This window comes from Amblyraja radiata, chromosome 1 (genome assembly GCF_010909765.2).
Source record: "Amblyraja radiata isolate CabotCenter1 chromosome 1, sAmbRad1.1.pri, whole genome shotgun sequence".
NCBI lineage: Eukaryota > Metazoa > Chordata > Chondrichthyes > Rajiformes > Rajidae > Amblyraja > Amblyraja radiata.
Window position 1 is genome coordinate 120578033 of NC_045956.1, and position 19451 is coordinate 120597483.

General features: G+C 47.4%; 1 long non-coding RNA gene across 1 annotated transcript; it reads left to right on the forward strand.

Moving 5' to 3' along the window:
• The first annotated feature begins 4626 nt into the window (after positions 1-4626).
• On the forward strand, positions 4627-14732 carry LOC116975084. The gene is made up of 3 exons (XR_004412536.1): positions 4627-4637; positions 9126-9128; positions 14694-14732. It is a non-coding gene; the product is annotated as an uncharacterized LOC116975084 (long non-coding RNA).
• Positions 14733-19451: the final 4719 nt, after the last annotated feature.

A 19451-nucleotide genomic window follows, 5' to 3' on the forward strand; every position in this document is an offset into this window, starting at 1 on the left:
TGATTCTTAAAAACATCTGCAGATCAAGATGCACCATAGAAAGCATACTGTCGGGTTGTATCACAACTTGGTTTTGGAACAGCTCTGCCCAAGATCACAAGAAATTACCGAGAGTTGTAGATATAGCCCAGTCCATCACAAAGACCAGACTTTCCACCATTGCCTCCATCGACACCACGCTGCCTCGAAAAAGCAGCCAATATAATCAAAGACTTGCTTCACCCTAGTTATTCCTTCTTGTATCTGTTTGCATCCACCAAGAGGTACAGAAGTGTGAAAGCACGCACCACCAGAATCTGGAACAGCATCTTCCCTGCTGTAATCAAGTTTCTGAACGATCCATCCATAAGCTGGGGCACTGTTTAATTCACATCTGTCCCAGTTTGTCAATGCAACTGTTGTGTTCCAATAGCGCTACAATGCTGAGAATAATAATCTGTGCATTGTATCACCCCCTTTGCTCTATCTATTGTACATGAGTTTGACCTGATTGTATTTATGTGTGTTATATCTGATCATTTTGAATAGAATGCAAGACAAAGCTTTCCACTGTACTTAAGAACATGTGACAATAATAAACCTAAACCCAGTTCAATCAAGATTTCTATCAAATCTCCATCGAAGGAGACACTGTGTTCGAATGTTGTCTATATTGGAGACTTCAGATCCGATGAAACATCTGTCCAAGAGGATAGCGGACAAATAGGCTTGTAGTATCATTTAGTAACCAAAACACGGTTCAATTTTGATTTTGTGGCAAAGCTAGAAGTTTGTGCTCTGCTAACATTATAACAACATGTCTAAATTGTGGCCAAGCAGCCAATTGAACCAACAGTCGACTTTAATTATACAATAAGTGGCCAATCTAAGATGTTTAAGGTCCTCACTTGACAATTTTCTTAGACCATTTTCCCAAACGTGCTCCAAATAGCCAGACAAAGCTAAATAATGTAGCTTTCATGGTTGAAGTGGAAACTGATGTGTTAGTTAAACAGTTTAAATTGGCTTAATGAAGGTAATGCGAGCAAATAAATATATTGAAGAATTTTCTAATGCAGTCAGGAACCAATTCAGTCAATTAATTTAATCTACTACTAAATCATTTACTTAACTGTTCCCCTTAAACGCAAGTGATTACATAAATGAGATTCAGAAGATTCAAGTAAATCATGAAAATGTTTAAAAAGCTAATTGCATGATATTTCACAAAACACTTTGAAGGCCATGGAACTTGACATATAATGATCAGCTGTGAATAAGTGATAGTCTCCCCAGATTTTGTAGGATACTAGACCAAGTGGGACCCGTTGGGTCCCATCCCCTCAATGCCCGGTTCAGGGGGGGGGGGGGGCGGCCTGCGGCATCACACACACACACACTAACCACCCCCCACATATACACACTACCCACCCCCCTTGATATTATATTAATATTATTCTGCTGCCCAAGAAGGGGGAACTCCGCTTGTTGAAAAACTGGCGCCCGGTCTCTCTCCTATGCACAGAGTATAAAGTTTTTGCACGGGCGATGGCAAATCGCCTGGGCTCCGTGCTGTCTCAATTGATTCACCATGACCAGTCCTACACAGTCCCTGGCCGGTCCATCCAGGATAACATCCACCTGGTTAGGGACCTGATTCATCTAGCACAGGGTACTGGTCAGTCAGCTGCTTTTCTGTCTCTTGTTCAGGAGAAGGCTTTTGAAAGGGTAGAGCATGAATACCTTTTTGGGACGTTGCAAGCGTTTGGATTTGGACCGCATTTTGTGGCCCGGGTCCGCCTTTTGTATGCTGCAGTGGAGTGCCTTGTGAAGGTTAATGGTGCGTTGTTGGCTCCCTTTCATTTTGGGAGGGGGGTCCGTCAGGGGTGCCCCATGTCAGGTCAGTTGTACTCGGTCTGTGTGGAGCCGTTCCTGTGACTTCTTCGGAGGAGGTTGACAGGCCTGGCCCTACCTGGCCCGGGGGTGGAGGCGGTTCTTTCGGCATATGCCGATGATGTACTCCTTATGTTCACCGATCCTGGTGACCTGCGGAGGATGCGTGATTGCCAGAAGATATTCTCGGCTGCATCTTCTGCCAGGATTAATTGGAGCAAGTGCTCTGGACTTTTAGTGGGTCAGTGGCAGGTGGACGCCCTGCCAGAGGAGATGGCAATGTTTGCGTGGAGCACCACGCACCTCCTCTATCTGGGAGTGTACCTGAGTCCCACTGAGGATGTTTGGCCGGCAAACTGGCAGGAGTTGGAGACGAAAGTGGTTGCCAGGCTGGGGCGCTGGTCAGGCCTGCTTGGAGTTCTTTCTTTTCAGGGGAGGCTGTTGGTCATAAATCAGCTGGTGGCCTCCATGTTATGGTACCGGCTGGCTATTCTTGTCCCGCCTTCCATATTTGTAAATGCTTTACAGAAGAAACTGGTGGACTTCTTTTGGGGAAATAGGAAGCACTGGGTTTCCGCAGCGGTCCTGAGTCTCCCGTTAGAGGAGGGTGGCCAGTCCTTGGTATGCGTGCGTACCCAGGTGGCGGCTCTCCGCCTCAGGACTCTGAGGAGGTATATGTATATAGAGACCCCCCCAGATGGCATGCTTTGGCCACGTATTTTTTCCGACGGGGTCGTTGTCTAAGGGGGGTCTCGCGGCTCCCGGAGGCGGGCATCAGTCGACCCGCCCTAAGGGGCTTGCCTGTTTTCTACCGGGATGTGTTAAGAGTGAGGAATCTGGTTGTTTTCAGCCAGCGTGTTGCTCCACGAGGGGAGGGTGATGTTGCGGCTGCGGGAGTGGCCGGTCCTCACCCAGTCATGGCGGGTGTTGAGGAAAGGCGTGCGCCTAGAGTGGTTTTGAATGAGCTCTTACCCGCTCCGTCAGATCTGCTCATCGGGCCTCGGTTCCGGGATATATCTCGGGCACCGGCTCCACACAACCTGAGCCGCCTTTCTGAGATGATTAGCGTGCCGTTTCGTGACACGAAGAGACGCTCACTGTATAGAATGTTCCTGCACATTCTGCACCTCCTTGCCTTCGTCTCCCATCCCGACACACCATGGCGGACGGTGTTACCACCTGAAGGCGGGGAAGGTCCCCAGTGGGGGTCCCTCCACAAGGGAGTTGTCCCCCTTTACATTGGGGACCTGGGGTGGAGAGTGCTGCACAGAGCGGTGGCATGTAACAAACTTTTGAGTCGGTTCACGGGCTCGTCCGCTGCCTGTATTTTCTGTGGCGAGGAACAGACCGTGTTCCACGTTTATATGGAGTGTGAGAGGCTACTGCCCCTGTATCAATATCTGAAGGGGTTGTTCCTAAAGTTCTGGTTGCATTTTAGTCCTGCGATTCTTGTGTTTGGACACAAGGCAGGGTGTGGGGAGAGCCAAGTGGGAGGGTGGGACCTACCTGTCGGTTTACTCCTGGGCCTGGCCAAGATGGCCATACGCGGGTACAGGCAGCAGGCGGTTGATGGTCAGGCTAGAGTCAGCTGCCTGCCCCTCTTTCGGGCCTACGTCCGTGCACGTGTGTCCCTGGAGAGGGAACATGCGGTGTTCACGGGGACTTTGGAGGTTTTCCGTGGGCACTGGTCACCGCGTGGGGTTGAGAGTATTGTGAACAATGATTGTAATGTTGTATTATAATGACACTTGATATAATGTAATTTCTTTTCTGTTTATGACTTGATCTGTTGTATCATTTGTTGTGTCGAAAAAAGTCTTGGAATTGAAAAAAAAAAAAAAAGAAAAGACAGAGAGAAAGACAGAGAGAAACAGAGAGAGACAGAGAGAGAGGGGCGGAGGGAGAGAGAGAGAGAGGGACAGAGAGAGAGAGAGAGAGAGAGAGAGAGAGAGAGAGGGGCAAAGTGGGAGAGCGGGGGTACAGAGAGAGAGAGGGGCAGAGACAGAGGGGGCAGAGAGGGAGAGAGAGGGGCAAAGAGGGAGAGAGAGACAGAGAGGGAGAGAGAGGGGCAGTGAGGAAGAGAGAGGGGCGGAGGGAGAGAGAGGGGCAGAGACAGAGAGAGAGGGGCAGAGACGGACAGAGGACCCGAGGACCCGAGAGATCGGCCGCTCCAGTATAGGGCCCGACTTGCTCATTCTTTCTGCGTCTTTTGAATACCCGAGGGGGGGGGGAGGGGGAGGGAGGGGTCCGGGGGTGACATCACTCGCAGCACGTGGAAGTAAGATGGCACGGAGAAAACCCATTGTGACGTCATCAGCGAAAGACAGTAGTTTTAAATTCAAAGTTTTGTCATATTTTTTAACATTTTCAGTAATGTCACGAAATAAAGCATGAAATTTTCAGATAAGCAGTTTTGGACTTGACAGGAAAAATGTCAACCGGAATAAGTACATATTTTATCATTACCGCGTAGATTTTTCTGCAAAAATTTAATAACACGCAAACACACACATACAAGATCAGACTTTTAGAGTTTTATAGATAGATATACAGTAGATAGATAGATAGATAGATAGATAGATAGATAGATAGATAGATAGATAGATAGATAGATAGATAGATAGATAGATAGATAGATAGATAGATAGATAGATAGATAAATAGATAGATAGATAGATAGATAAATAGATAAATATAACTGGTAGGCAATTGGGTTCAATTCAGACTTCCTGTGATATCTCAATGATATCTTGGGTTCCTTCTGAGTGCTCTTGATTTCTTGCACATCTCACAGATGTACGCTATGTTACGTTAGTTTACTGCAATGAATTCCCCACAGTGCAGGCGGTAGGAAGAAAATTAGGGAAAGTTTAGCTTAAATTCAGTTTAGAGATATAGCACAGCAACAGGCCCTTGGGCCCATCGAGTTCATGCTGCCCACCATTACCCATACAGTTTTTCCACATTATCCCACTTTTGCATCCTACGCACTAGGGGCAAGATGCAGAAGCCAATTTACCAACAACCTGCATGCCTTTGGAATGTGAGAGGAAACCGGGGACCTGGAGGAAACCCACGCGGTCGCAGAGAGAATGTACACACTCCACACAGCCAATCCCCATAGTCAGGATCAAACCTTGAGTCTTTGGCGCTGTGAGGCATCAGCTCTACTGCTGCACTGTTTTGCTGCAATTGATGGTTATTTGAGAGAGAATAGATTGCAAGGAAATGTGAGGGAATGGGACTGATGGGAATGCTATGAGAAGTTATATTAACTCAATGGATCGAATAGTGTCCGTCTATGTCATAAGGAAATAGAGCACATTCCATGCAAGTTACCCAAACAAGGTGCTGGAAAATCACCGCAAGCCCATTTTCTGCCATTTGCTGGGATCCAAACGGAAGCTTGATTTTGGGGCAATTAGGAAATTTTGGCGAAGGATAGTCAAAGTTCAGGGAACACATTATGAGCACATTGCAATGAAAGTGAAGTAGCATTATGTGATTTACTGTATTTTTTCACTGTCTTCAAAACTGACTTTAGGCTTTGCTAAGGGCAGGAACGCCGTGGATGAATTCTATACACCTAAAATGTAGCAACGGTATATGTAATGACCAAATCTGCAAAATATCAAGCAAAAATAGTAAAACGGGTAATTTTACAAGCTTTTAAAATATTTCCATGATCCAACTGTCCCCATAAATCGATACCTAGGATTGGTAAATAGTTCAAGCACTTGATATGGTAAATTCCATTTCATGCCTCATTTATGTGATTGACATGATCTTTATGTGATTTGGGGTAAATGTACCTATAGAAAATCATATTAATAATCAAATGAAGAAGTAATTGGCCGCTGATGCTCTGCTCTTTAATGGAAACATACCAATCTTTCATGTGATTGACAGTTTGAAATAATAAGTTGTGTAGGAACAAAGGAAATTAAAACCGATTCTTTGAAGGAGAATATATTAGAAAGCATCACCAAAGCAAATAAATTAATAATGGTTCCAGCTTTTATATATTAAATGTAAAAATATTAAAGGCAAGATCCTTCCACAAATTATATCGGCATCAATAAACTAGGCATGATTTCTGTTCTGCCCTGAAGTTTTGCACGCGTAGGTTACATATAAATTTATATAAAAGCACACCTAATCTAATCAATAATAGAACACTAAAATGCCCATTCCAAACCCATCATATTTGAACTGCTAATAAGGAGTATTGTTGATATTCTCTCTCCAACTACAACTTCCTCTAATCTTGTTTCCATAGTAGCGTGGAACAAATGCAATTCCTGACCTTGTTGGAGCACAGAAAGTCTCAGAAATACAAGGGTGATTACTCTGATTATTTTATTATATTATATTTTTCTTTTATGAAAGAACATGTAGGCTATGAGAGAGCAACATGAAAGACCTACGGTTATCAAAGTCAAAGAGTTATACAGCATGGAAACAAGCCCTTTGGCCCATTTCATCCTCATTGGCAAACATCCCCCATCTAAACTATTCCCATTTGTCTGCTTTTAACCCATTCTAATCCTTTTCTAACCAAGTACATCTCCAAATGTCTATCTTAAATAATTTAAAATCCAAAATAATCTTAATCCCAATATATTAATATTGCTTCAGCGCTCACAGCGCCGGAGACCCGGGTTCGATCCCGACTACGGGTGCTCTATATGTACGAAGTTTGTACGTTCACCCGTGATCGTGTGGCTTTCCTCCGAGATCTTTGGTTTCTTCCCACACTCCAAAGACGTATAGGTTTGCAGGTTAATTGCCTTGGTGTGTGTGTAAATTATCCCTAGTGTGTGCAGGATAGTGTTATTGTGCAGGGATCACTGGTCGGTGTGAGCTCGGTGGGCCGAAGAGCCTGTTTCTGTGCTTTATATCTAAAGTAAACATTGTGATTGTACCATCCTCAACCACTTCCTTCACCTGTTCATTCCATATATGTACCATCATCTGTGTGAAAAGGTTGCCTCTCAGGTTACTATTAAATACGTTCTTAAAACTATGCCCTCAGATTCTTCATCACACAGGGGACAACAAATCCTAATCAGTCAGAAGAAGAGTCTGAAACAGAAATGTAATATATATATTCCCTCCATAGAGGCTGCCTGACTCACTGAGTTTCTCCAACACTTTGTTTTTTGCTCAAATCTTTGAAAAGTTCTGCCACAGGAGGCTGTAGAAGGTCAGCTGCTGAGATTATCCAAACGTCTGCCTATCAAATAACCTATCTCACCTGTGTTGGGCTATTACCTGCCAGGCTTGTCCTGCCCTACTTTCTTCCAGCTTTCTTTGGCCTCCCCTAGAATCAGTTTGAAGGAGGATCACAACCCAAAATGTTGCCTATCCGTGTTCTCCTGAGATGCTGCCTGACCCGCTGAGCTACTTCAGCAGTCTGTGTCTTCTTCTGATCCTATTAAAGTTGAAGAACATGCAATAATGTGGATGGGCTACTCCTGCTTCAGTTTCTTATGTTTTATACCATGATATAATTGTCTAACTTATTAATAAGTGATACTTTAGCACAGTATTGTAATGAGCTGAAAATGCTGGAAATACCCAGCAGGTCAGGCAACATCTATGGAAAGGGAAACAGATTACATTTCAGAAATCTGACAAAATAAATAGACAAATAAATGTCTTTGCAACAGGGGAGTATTTGGGAAAGGAATGGTTAGAACAATGGGAATATGTTGAAAAAAGAATGTGTTGTTGTACTTGGTTTGTATATGAATGAAGCTGAGAATCACAATCCATAAAAAGCTACTTTTGAAACAATTGCTAATACTCATTACATTGGAATATCTTTTGGAATTATTGTTTGTATCTCCTGCATTTTCTTTTCATGTGTGTGTGAGATACAGAGAGAAAGGGAGAGGTAGAGTGAGGGGCAGGGGAAGGAGAGGAGGGAGAGAGAGGCAGGAGAGAAGCGGATACTTTCCTTTGTTAAAGGATTTCTCCATTGTGAGGAATTCCAGCGTTCTTCTGTAGTGCAGTGGCTGGCAGATTGCCAATGGTACCTGGAGACCGGGAGTAGGAAAGAGGCTGTGTTTATGTGTTTCTAACACTGTAACCCAGCTCCCAGACCATTTTGCCCAGAGCAGGTTGCCTGGGCTTAAATGAAGAGAAGGTACTTTTCGCTTCCGGCAGTTTCTGGAGGCTCGGAAAGCCTGTGAAAAGCCTCCCAAGAGTTGCTATCGGCAGTGAAGATGAGCGTGGGCGTATATCCTTGCTCGGCTGCAGAGAACTGTTTCTGCTGCTCTTTTGGGCTGAGACTGACTTTGAGATTGTTTTTTGAGTTGAGACTGCTGGTGTCTCCGGTGCTGGTTTGTACCCCTGTCAGATTGGCGGCGACTCAGCCTCGGGCTTGGAGCCACGCAGCTGCGGTTTCGGTTGCGGCTTCAGGGTCAATCGAGGAGGAGCCTATGTTGACTTGTAGAGGACTGAATACAGGATCTCAGTCCAAACCGGGTACCGATGGACCAGGGATACAATAACAATGGGTTTGCATGATCTTTTCCAGAACTATGTGATTGCCTCTGCCGAGGTTGCAGGGGGGAAGTGTGAGATTTTATTGAAGTCACAGGAAGATGTGGCCTTAGCTCTGGAAAAGGGGCTAACAGTGGGAGGGGGATCTTTGTACCAGTGGAAAGGTGGGTGTCCACCGTGAGACCGGTTCTCCCAGTGTTCCCACGTTCATCCGGGATGCGCACCTTCTTCTACATCTGGCAAAGATTGGGGAGATGCAGTTTAGGCTGACAAGGCTTATGCAGCCCTGGAGTAACTCGTGTCTTAAAGGGATCCTGTGTTTTAAGAGGCAGGTGTTTATGAAGGTGGGAATGGGGTCGGGCACAGAGGGGAGCTTCATCATTGAGCATAGAAGTGCCCCCTACCGCGTGCGTTGGAGTTGAGGAGAAGCACGGTGTCATGCGTGCAAAATGTTTGGACACTTCCGCAGGGATTGTGCCAATCGCCGGGCTGTTGCGACAAATCCCAACGCAGCAGCCCAGGAATGCATTGCTGACCCATCCGGGGCTGTCAGTTCCGCCTCGGTGACCCTGGCAGCACTGGAGGTCCATCTGGGGATGCCAGCTCCACCTTAGCTGGCCAGGGCAGGGCTGCCACCCGCCCGCCATGTCCTGTACCTGTGGCGGTGGATGGTGAGGGGGAGGGGGAGGGATGGCAGGTGCAGAGGAGGAAGAAGTCCAACAGGAAGAATAAACAGCTCCAAGTGAGTCAACTGCAAGCAGATGGGCCCACGCCCATTCCTGAGCCCCAAGGGTGCCTGCTGGCCTAGGAAAAGGTCCAGGAGGCACCTGGCGTGATTCAGCAAGGAGCTGAGGAGGTTCAGAAGGGAGCTGGGGAGGTTGATCCAGGCGATGGAAAAGAGGAAGCTGGTAGTGTGGAGGCGGAGGACTCTTCCTTTATGAAGGTCACCGTACCGCCGCACATCAGCGGGCCAAAAGAAGGCGTGGGCCCTGTGAGGGTGAGCAAGGCCCTGGGCCCAAAGTCAGGGGCCGCCTACCTCGAGATCTTCCACCCTCTTTGAGGATGGTGGCCCAGGACTAATGTCCTCTTGGCCGGAGGATGCCCTTTCATTTCCGGGCCTTCCAAGGGTCTTATCTCACCAGCTGTTGGGGGTGGATTCTCTGGAATTGTGTCCCCTGGGACGGAGGACGAGCAGACACAACCTGGGGGAGTCTCGAGTGTAGGGGTGGTTTCCCAGCCTGTGCTCCTCATTAGAGGCACAAGAGTAGCTGAGGGGTGTGCTGCCCCACCGGCTGAGGTAGAAGGGGAGACAATAAAATACAATACAATACGGTTTTATTCGTCACATTGCACATAAAGTGCAAGTGAAATGAATTTGTCAGCAGCGATACAATGATAAAGAACACACAAAAACACACAAAAAAACTTAACACAAACATCCACCACAGCATTCATCACTGTGGTGGAAGGCACAAAATTTGGCCAGTCCTCCTCCATTTTCCCCCGTGGTCGGGACCTCAACCCTCCTGGCTCCTGGATTGGGAAGGGGGGGGGGGGTCCACCTGAGCCAGCTCAGCCCAAATTCGAGTTGGGTGGCCTTCCTGTTGGCCCCGACTTTCCAGCCAGAGGTCCTGAAAGTGCAGGAAGTTGTGCCAGGCCATTTGCTCTATCTAGCCATGTGCCTGGATGGCATGCTGTTACATTTCATTAACGTGTATGCCCCCAGCACTGGCACGATGCAGGCCTGCCTGCTTCAGGAGGCGACTGAACTGCTGAGCACTATTGATTGCGGAGAGTGTGTCTTCCTTGGGGGGGAGGGGGGATTTCAATTACACCCTTGAGGTGCGAGATCGCTCTGGTACTCAGTGTGCCCCTGCAGTAGCAAAGAAGTTGAGAGGTTTGATTGATTCCTTTGAGTTGGTTAATGCGTGGCGGAGTCTCCACCCTGATTCCAACGCTTTTTCGCGGAGGTCTGAGGGGGGTGGTTTCCGTATCGATCGCATGTACATCCCCGCAGCGTATGGCTCTTGTGTCACGGCGGCCTCTATGCGGCCGGTGCCATGCTCGGACCACTGCCTGGTGTGAGTGGACTTTATCCCGGCGCAGACACGGGCATAGTCTGCATACTGGCACTTTATTAATCGCCGATTCCAGGAGTCATTCAGTCGGTTTTGGGTGAAGTGGAGGGAGAGGCAGAGGAGCTTCCCTTCCCTTAGGCATTGGTGGGATATGGGAAAGGCTTACATCCGTCTCTTTTGTTAGGAGTATACGTGGGGGTCGACCAGAAGGCGGGACGCGGCAGTCAAACTACTCGAGAGGGAGTTACACGACACATAGTCTCGCTTGGATCGGATCGGTGAGGACTCCTGTGAGTGGACAGAGTATCAGGAGAGGAAGGAAGCGCTGAGGGACCTGCAGCTTGAGCGGTCCTGAGGTGCTTACGTGAGGTCGCGGGTCCAGGTGCTGCACGAACTGGACCGAGCTTCACCTTTCTTTTTCTTTCTGGAAAAGGGCGAGCTGCTCGCGGATGATGGCTCCTCTGTCTAGAGAAGATCAGTGCTTTAGTTTGGTCCTTTTATGGGTCGTTGTTCTCTGCAGATGGTTTCAGCGGGGAGGGTCAGCGGGTCCTGTGGGAGGGTCTACCGACTGTAGATATAGAGGCATTTGAACTCCTTGATGACCCCTTATCATTGGAGGAGTTGACTCGTGCCCTGCACCAGCTCAAGACGGGCACGTACCCTGGGCTGGATGGGCTGACGGTAGAGTTTGTTAGAGCCTCTGGGATGTCCTGGGGGGTGACTACATGAAGGTCCTGGGGGAGAACCTGGTGACCGGGGAGATGCCCCTCTCGTGGCGTAGGGCAGTCGTTGTCCTGCTGCCCAAGAAGGGCGAACTCCGCCTGTTGAAGAACTGGCGCCCGGTCTCTCCCCTCTGTACAGAGTATAAAGTCTTGGCACGGGCAACGGCAAAGCGCCTGGGTCCCGTGCTGTCCCAACTGATCCTATACAGTCCCTGGCTGGTCCATTCAGGGTAACATCCACCTGGTTAGTGACCTGATTCATCTATCTCAGGGAACTGGTCAGTCAGCTGCTTTTCTGTCCCTCAATCAGGAGAAGGCTTTTGAAAGGGTAGATCATGATTACCTTTTCGGGACTGCAAGCGTTCAGATTTGGACCGCAATTTGTCGCCCGGGTCCGGCTTTTGTACGCCACAGCGGAGTGTCTCGTGAAGGTCAACGGTGCGTTGTTGGCTCCCATTCACTTTGGGAGGGGGGTACGCCAGGGGTGTCCCATGTCTGGTCAGTTGTATTCGGTCTGTGTGGAACCGTTCCTGTGTCTTCTTCAGAGGCGGTTGACAAGCCTGGCTCATCCAGGACCGGGAGGTGGAGGTGGTTTTCTCAGCCTATGCCGATGATGTGCTCCTTACATTCACTGACCCTGTTGACCTGCGGAGGGTGCGTGACTGCCAGCAGATTTTCTCGGCTGCATCGTCCACCAGGATCAACTGGAGTAAGTGTTCTGGACTTTTGGTGGGTCAGTGGCGGGTAGACGCCCGGCCGGAAGTGATGACATCGTATGCGTGGAGCACCACGCACCTCCACTACCTCGGGGTCTACCTGAGTCTCACTGAGGATGCTTGGCCAGCGAACTGGCAGGAGCTGGAGATGAAAGCCGTCGCCCGGCTGGGACGCTGGTCAGGCTCGCTTAGTGTTCTTTCTTTCCAGGGTAGAGTGCTGGTCATATACCAGCTGTTGGCCTCCAAGTAATGGTATTGGCAGGCCACTCTTGTCCTGCCCTCTATCTTTGCAACCACGATATAGAAAAGGCTAGTGTGTTTCTTTTGGGGAGATAGGAAGCACTGGGTTTCCGCAGTGGTCCTGAGTCTCCCGTTAGAGGATGTTGGCCAGTTCTTGGTATGCGTGCGCATCGAGGTGGCGGCTCTCCGTCTCAGGACTCTGAGGAGGTACGTGTACACGGAGCACCCCCCCCAGATGGCACGCTCTGGCCACGTATTCTTTCCGCCGGGGCCGTTGCCTAAGGGGTGTTTCGCGGCTCCTGGTGGCGAGCATCAGTCGACCCACCACAGGGGTCTGCCTAGCTTCTGCCGCGATGTGTTATGAGTGAGGAATGTGGTCATCTTCAGCCAGCGCGTTGCTCTTCAGGGGGAGGGGGGTGTTGGAACTGCGAGGGGGGCCGTTCCTCACGCTGTCACGGTGGATGTCGAGGAGAGGCGTGTGCTCGGAGTGATTCTCACCGAACTTACCCCTGCTCCGCCGGAATTGCTCATCGGGCCCAGCCTCCGGAATATTTCCCGGGATCCGGCCCTACACAGCTTGAGCCACCTTTCCGAGATGCCCAGAGTGCCGTTCCGTGACGTGGAGAGATGCGTACTGTACAGGATGCTCCTGCACACTCTACACCTCCTCGCCTTCGTCTTCCGTCCGGACATGCCATGGCAGTCCATGTTACCACCTGACGGCGGGGGCGGTCCCCAGTGGAGGTCTCTCTACAAAGGAGTTCTCCCCCTTTACATTGGGGACCTGGGGTGGACATTGTTGTACAGAGCTGTGGTGTGTAATAAACTTTTGAGTTGGTTCACAGACTCGCCAACTGCCCGTAACTTCTGTGGTGAGGAAGAGACCCTGTTCCACATTTATATGGAGTATGTGAGATTGCTGCCCCTGTACGAATATCTGAAGGGGCTGCTCCTCAAGTTTTGGTTGTATTTTAGTCCCACGATCTTGGTGCTTGGGCACAGGGCAGGGAGTTGGGAAGGCCAACGGGAAGGTGGGATCTCTTTGTCGGCTTGCTCCTGGGCCTGGCTAAGATGGCCATTCGCGGGTCCAGGCAGCGGGCGGTCGATGGTCACACCAGAATTGGCTGCCTGCCCCTCTTCTGAGCCTACGTCCATGCTCGCGTGTCCCCGGAGAGGGAACATGCGGTGTCCACAGCGACTCTGGAGGTCTTCCGTTGAGGCTGGTCTCCGCGGGGAGGCAAGAGCGTTGTAGATAAAGATTATACCATTGTACTATAATGGCCGCTTGATGTATTGTGACCGTTGAACGTTTATGTACTTGTGGTGCACTATAATATGCAATTGTTGAATAAAGTCCTTGGAATGGAAAAAAAGAGAGCGAGAGAAGTGATTAGCAATAATTGTTGCATGATTATCCCTTTACGTGATTCATTTTGTGCTCATCTCATCCCAACCGTAGCCTTGATGAAATTCTTTCCCAGTAACAATTTTTTTTTCTTATCAAAGAGAAACGTATTCTTGTTGCTGATAGTTCCAGCTCTTAATGTCTTTGATTCGATAAATAAAGCAGATGGACCTATTTGTAACTGCAGTGACAATTTTGATAGATTTCAGTTTCACATAATTGGTTATTTTCTTCTAATATTTGAAATGGCTCAGACGTTCGAGGTTGCCTTGACAGTCGCATCACTTCAGTGCAAAGGGGCTCCAGAGGCAGCAATATTATCTTTCTATTGTAGTTTCTGCTCAAATGGCTTGTTGAAGTGTCCATTTTAAATGTTTCAGCTGAATTCTGTGATAGGAGAGGATGATGGAAAGATTGCCACTTTCCCCCCAACTTATCAATTTTATCAGTGGCTCTGAACAGCAATAGAATACTAAGCAACAGTACATATTTGACTGGAGACCATTGAGATTGCAATATGCAGTTTATTACCGCAAAAATGTTTTTTTAATTCAAAATGTTATAAAGGTATTTTCACAATAGTGCTCCTTATTATTTTCTTACTTGTGTTATTCTGTCACTAGATATGAATATAGAGAGCAAATGTTTCAACACTGTGATTGTCATGCTCAAGCTGTAGTCTTCCCAATTACATCTCAGTTTACGCACTCTTTCTAGTTGTGTTCTGTAGACCAGACAATGGTGTTTGTTGTCTACATTTTTAAAAAATTGGATGACAATGAAGTTAAGTTAATGAATATATCTGCAGATGACAACAGCTTTGGTGATACAATGTTCACTGAGGAAGGATATCTAAGTTTACAACTGGATCTAGATCTGGAAGGTGGGGGCAAGTATGGCAAATAGAATTTAACTATGACAGGTGTGAAGTGCTGCACTTTGCAATGTCAAACTGGAGCAGGATGTATACAGTAGGTGGGGGAGGTCTGGAGAGTGTTGCAGAACCGAGAGATCTGGTAGTACAGGTTTACTGAAAGTGAAGAAGACAGTTAGATAATGTGGTGAAGAAGGCGTTTGGCACTCTTGTCCTATTTGGGAAGTTAATTGAGTATAAATGTAGGAACATCATGATGCAGCCATACGTCGTTAGTGAGACCACATGGAGTACAGTGTGCAGTTCTGCTCATTCAGCTATCAGTGAAGGATAGAATGCAAAATAGATTCATTAAGATGGAAAGGATGCAGAGATATTCACCATGATGTCACTTGGACTTGCAAGCTTGAGCTCTGGGAAGAGGTTCGATAGGTTGGGACTTTTTCATTAGAGCATAGGAGGCTGAAGGATTACCTTTTTGAGGTGTATACAATCATGAGGGCCATTGAAAAGTAAATGCCCACTGTCCCTTTCCCAAGGTAGAGGACTAATATTAAAGGGCATAGATAAAAGGTGAGAGGGGAGAGTTTAAGTGGGACCTCAGAGGCAAACTTTTCATTCAGAGGATAGTACATATCTGGAATGAGCTGCCAGAGGAATCTACAGAAGTGGGTACAATTATGATTTTTAAAAGACACTCGACTAAGTGCAGACCCGTTGGGTCTGTTCCCCCAACGTGTGGTTGCGGGGGAGGGGGGGGTGCGGCATGCGGCATCACACACACTAACTACCCCCCCCCCCGCACACACGCTAACTACCCCCCTTGATATATTAATATTTTTAATTTGCACCTTTTATCCCATAACCGCCCTATCCACTGATTCATAGCCCCCAACTCGCAGGCGCATCTAGAAAGGGAGGTTGGGGGGGGGGGGGTGGGGGGGGGGGGGGGGGGGGGGGGGGTAGAGAGTGAGGGCAGAGAGAGAATGGGGAGAGACAGAGAGAAAGGGGCAGAGACAGAAGGGCAAGAGACAGAGGGAGAGGGGTGGAGGGGAGGAGTAGTGGGAGTGTGGGCAAGGGGGGGAGGGTAGGGGAGGAGGGGTGAGAGAGATGGGAGGAGAGAGAGAAGGGAGGAGAGAGAGGGGGAGAGAGAGGGAGAGAAGGGGGAGAGGGGGGGAAGGGAGGGGGAGAGGTGAGGGGGAAGGGATGGGAAGGGGAGGGGAGGGAGGGTGGGGAGGGAATGGGTGGAGGGGAGGGGGAAGGGTGTTTAGGGGAGGGAGGGCAAGGGGGTGGGGGAGAGGAAGGGGGGAGAGAGAGGGGGAGAGAGAGAGAGAGGAGGGAGAGAGAGAATGGGAGAAGGGAGGGAAGGGAGGAGAGATGGGGAGAGAGAGAGATGGGGAGAGAGGGGGGAGAGACAGAGAGAGCGAAATGCATCACGTGTTCAGAATGTTCTGGAAATGAAGCGTCCGCGTCTCATGCACGAAAGCTGTCGGCAGCTCTACGGAATTCAGGGGAGGTTTTAGCGGGACCACGTGAAGGTTGCAATCTCCCACACCTGTCCCATCGTGATGGCATATGTAAATGAGATCCATTGTGATCGTACATCTGTGAGATGGCACCGTGACTCATGCAGCAGTTTGATTTTAGTGGGACCTCGTGAAGTTTCCAATCACCCACCCCTGTCCGATTGTGATGTCATATATGTAAATGAGACCCATTGTGATTGGACATCTGTGGGATGGCACTGTGACATGCAGCAGTTTGATTTTAATTTTTTTTGATGTTTTGTGAACAATTTTATTCAAAATCTGGGGAAATAAATGAATAGATCTAGAGAGGAGTGGATTTCTGAAATCATAAGTTAAATCCGTACCAAACTATTTAAAAATCTCTGCGTTTTTGCGTCTGGTTTTCGAGGAAATACGTTTCAAAGGCAAAATGACATACACCCACATACACACACACAAACACACACACACACAACCACACACACACACGCACGCACGCAAACACACACACACACACACACACGCACGCACACACACACACACACACAAACACACACACACAGACACATACACACACACGCACGCACGCAAACACACACACACACACACACACACGCACGCAAACACACACACACACACACACACACACACACACACACACACACACACACACACACACACACACACACACACACACACACACACACACACACAAAGGTTTAGAGGGCTATTGCCCAACAGGACTTGCATGGAGATGGTAATGGACATTGTATGCCCAAGGACTTGTTTGCATGCTGTACAACTATGACTATTTATTCTTTCCATCAGAGAGCACTTCAGTATCTTGGTTTGGTGATTTGTTAATGTTTTTCTCGGAACTGAAGCCATCCAGTCCGCAGATGCATGATATGTACTAAGTAAGTCCTTATTTGTATGCAATAAACTTTTTTCGTTATCCAAAAATATTAAAATGAAAGTTTAGTATTCTGTTAATCTTTGACTATGAATTCAACAATAGAGTGAAATCTTGAAAAGATGTTTGAATAAATCATCCTGGAAATTTCACATTTGGGTGAGTGTTAAAATATTGAGATATGGCTCCACGAGTGTTTTATTGCTGCTCTCAACACCAACATTCTCTGTTGGTATTACATCAAAGCATATAAATGTCACTTAGATGCATATTAATTGTATAACCCACAGCAGAGTATAAGATAATATTTTGTGCTTGGCCACAAGTAACATAATACTTCTATTTGTGATTCTGCTCCTTCCTTTTAATGAAATGTTATAATGACTGCTGAATATTTTAGAGAAAGTAAAATGCAATCTTTTCAAGTTATGTGTAGGAGTCTTAAAGTAAAATGTCACAAACTATTTTGGTAAAATCTGGAATAATGAACAAGTTGGGAGTTTTGTATCACATGATGCTCGAATTTATGATTGTACAATTAAATAATAATAGCAGCTTTAATCAACATGCATTCAATTTATAATGTTAATTTTGGATATTTACCGAGAAACATAGAAACATAGGAAGTAGATGCAGGAGTGGGTCATTTGGCTCTTTGAGCCAGCACCGCCATTCAGTATGATCTTAATGAAATTTAATTTTGTTTGAACTTAGGTTCAAATGACAATAAACGGTATTATGATTTTGATCATGGCTGATCATCCAAAATCAGTACCCTGTTTCTGCCTTTTCCCCATATCCCATCGGGAACATTTTTCCTGCACCTAGACTGTCCAATCTCTCAATAATTTTATATGTTTCTGTACGATTCCCTCTCATCCTTCTAAATTCCAGTGAATACAAGCCCAGTCGACCCATTCTTTCATCATATGTCAGTCTCTCCATCCCGGGAATTAACTTGGTGAACCTACGCTGCACTCCATCAATAGCAAGAATGTCCTTCCTCAAATTAGGAGACCAAAACTGCACGCAATACTCCAGGTGTGGTCTCACCAGGGCTCTGTACAACTTCAGTAGGACCTCCTTGCTCCTATAATCAAATCCTCTTGCTATGAAGGCCAACATACCATTAGCTTTTTTCACTGCCTGCTGTACCTGCATGCTTACTTTCAGTGACTGATGTATGAGGACACCCAGGTCTCGTTGAACCTCCCCTTTTCCTAATCTGACATCATTCAGATAATAATCTGCCTTCCTGTTCTTGCCACCAAAGTGGATAAGCTCGCATTTATCCACCTTATGCTGCATCTGCCATGCACATGGCCCCTCACCCAACCTATCCAATTCAACCTGCAGCCGCATAGCATCCTCCTCGCAGCTCACTCTGCCACCCAGCTTTGTGTCATCCGCAAACTTGGAGATGGTCTTGTTCTTAGTTCAACACTTTTTCACACAGTTGTGAGTGTGGAATTCTCTGCCTCAGAGGGCCGTGGAGGCCAGTTCTCTGGATACTTTCAAGGGAGAGCTAGATAGGGCTCTTAAAGATAGCGGAGTCAGGGGATGTGGGGAGAAGGCCGGAATGGGGTACTGATTGGGGATGATCAGCCATGCTCACATTGAATGGTGGTGCTGGCTCGAAGGGTCGAATGGCCGACTCCTGCACCTATTGTCTAGTGTCTATTGTTTATGACAGTCACGCCATCCTGGGAATTAACCTCGTGAACTACACTGCACTCCCTGAATAGCAAGAATGTCCTTCGTAATAGCAAGAATGTCCTTCCTACTGCGATGCTACATTCTCCCTGCGTGGGCATTCCCCGGGATCTCCGGTATCTCCCACACTCAAAAGACGTACTGGTTTGTTATAATTGTAAAATTGTCCATAGTGTAGATCAGTGTCACTCATGTTATGAGTCATGCTTTTGTAGTTACACCCACTTGCTTTTACAGTAATTCCCTTAGAACCAGAGAAATGTGCTAGGTTGCAGTTATCTATGCTATGTCGTCAATAAAGTCTTTGGACCTTTATCATGGTGTAAGGCTTCAGTTATTACCACAGCTGTAACACAACACCTAGTGTGTGTGGTGTTAATGTGTGGGGATCGCTGATCAGCACGGACTTGGTGGGAATGAAGGGCCTGTTTTTGCATTGCATCTCTAAACTAAACTAAACTAAACTAAACCAAATTAAAAATTTAAACCCCTACCCTCTAGATTAGGTCTCCCCAATCCTGGGAACTATCTTATTCATATATACCTCTGATAATTTTATAAACATCCATGAAGTCATCCCTCAGACTCTTTCACTCCAGAAAAAAGTCTCAGACTCTCCTTCAATCTCCCCTTGCAATTCAAATTCGCATATCCTGGCAATAATCCTCTGAATCTTATGCATCATCTCTAGATTAATTACAACCTATCATGTTGTCGACCTCCCCATGGTCAGCCCTGTCAACTGACCTCAGTCAGGCCAACGACAGCAAACAGAGACAGCAGCAGTGCCGCAGCTTGGCGCCAGCTCGGAGCATGCGCCCTTTTTAGGGTGGGCACCTATGGATGTCGAACCGGATGGCATCACCCTGCTGCAGACTTCTGCTGCCTCAAACGCAAGAA